This window comes from Mandrillus leucophaeus, unplaced genomic scaffold, assembly GCF_000951045.1.
Source record: "Mandrillus leucophaeus isolate KB7577 unplaced genomic scaffold, Mleu.le_1.0 Scaffold2085, whole genome shotgun sequence".
Taxonomy (NCBI): domain Eukaryota; kingdom Metazoa; phylum Chordata; class Mammalia; order Primates; family Cercopithecidae; genus Mandrillus; species Mandrillus leucophaeus.
In genome coordinates, this window is record NW_012102127.1 from 15,497 (window position 1) to 17,396 (window position 1,900).

The window sequence follows — 1,900 nt, forward strand, 5'->3', positions numbered from 1 at the left end:
GAGTCATTATAAAAAGGGGAAATTTGGACACCGTGCTATGAGTAGAGGGATGACCATGTGAACATACACGGAGTGAAGACAACCATCTACAAGGCGGGGAGAGAGCCTGGAAAGCATCCTGCCCTCACAGCCCTCAGCAGGAACCAACCTTGTGTACACTTTGCTCTTGGACCACAAGACTCCAAAACTGTGAGAAAGTCACAAAACTCTGGAAATCCAATCATGAGAAAAAAGAAAACCAAATATAAAATGGGCAAGATAATCTGAAACGATATGCCAGCAAAGAATATATACGAATGGAAAATAAGTACATAAAACTGTCGAATGTCCTATGTCATTACAGATATGCAAATTAAAACAACTAGGAGATAGCACTTGGCCCCCGGGAGAATGGCTGAATTCCCAAACACTGCAACATCAAATGTCGACATGCATGTTGAGCAACAGGAATTTTCAGGCACCATAAGTGAGATAGACCTGGAGGAATTGTGAATGCATATTGCTAAGTGAAAGAAGAATAGCTAAAAAGGTGACATAATGTAAGATTCCAGTTATATAATACTCTGAAACGGTCAACTATGAGTACACTAAAAATACCAGTAGTTTCCATGGGCTGATGGGTTGGGGGTGGGACATGGGGGATTGATAAATAGGTGGAGTACAAAGGAGATTTAGAATGGTAAAATAATTCTGTATGATAATGGAAAGATGAATACTTGCCATTACACATGTATCAGAAGGTATAGCATCACCAGTGTTGAGTGAGTCCTGATGTAAACTGTGGACTTGACTTAATAATGAGGCATCAGTAGAGGTCAAATAAACCGTAGCAAGCATGCCATAATAATACAAAATGCAAATAATAGGAGACACTGTGAGTGTGTGTGTGTGTGTGTGTGTGTGCGCGTGCGCGCGCATGCATGGGGCAGGGCAGGAGGATGGTGTAGATATTTAGGGATTCTCTGTACTTTTGATGAGGTTTTCTCTTTGTATTTTTGGATTAACAATGCTCTAAAAATGAAATCTATTAGTTGTTTACAAGACGCAAATGATTTGAACAGACATTTTACCAAAGAGGATATACACATTGCAAAGAAGCATATAACATCATTTGTCATTAGGGAGATGCAAACAAAAAACAAAAAAATTAGAATGCACACTTGTTTGAATGACCACAGCCTGAAAATCTAAAATGCCAAATGTAAGCGAGGATATGGAACAACGGGTATTCTCATTCCTTGCTAGTTGTAATGAAAAATGATACAACCACACTTTTAAACTCGTATTTTATGTACTTAGTCATATGAGAAATTGTGAAAGTTAAAACAATGTGAACTGAAAAGAGAGCATACTTGCTAGGAGCTGTGGAGAAGTGTAGTGACTGACCTCAAATCGGATGCACACGGGACATGTAGGGTGATGGAACTGGTCAGTATGATACTTGGGAGGTAAATGTAGTACTCAATACATTTGCCAACACACATATAACTTCACCTCATAGTTAAATCTGATGTGTGTATATTAAAAAATAAACACGAATTGGATTTTTTAAAAGGGTCCCGGGCTGCTGAACAGATGACGGTTTTTTCTGGGACAAGAATAGGCAAAGAAGCAACAATAAGGAAGTCTTTGACATAGGCTAGGTGAGAGCTGATATTAACTTCACACACAGCAGTAAAGGGGAAGGATTTGGAATGGATTTTAGAAGAAAGGTTGCTGTCTAGACAGAAGAGGGAGAGAGTATAGGCCCTAGAAGGCCCAGTCCCACTGTAGGTGGATGCGATTCTCCCTCCCTTCCACCTTGCAGGTCTCAGGGATGGGAGGGGCTTATTTGGAGATGGAAGACTCAGATGGCTAGAGGCAGGGAGCTCAGGCAGTTTCGGGAGTCCAGGCACAGCCC

The 1,900-nt window shown here is 40.7% G+C and overlaps 1 pseudogene; it reads left to right on the forward strand.

Annotated features, from left to right (window-relative positions):
• Positions 1–429: 429 nt before the first annotated feature.
• LOC105539735 overlaps positions 430–1,900 on the forward strand; it is an 8,867-nt pseudogene continuing 7,396 nt past the window's right edge.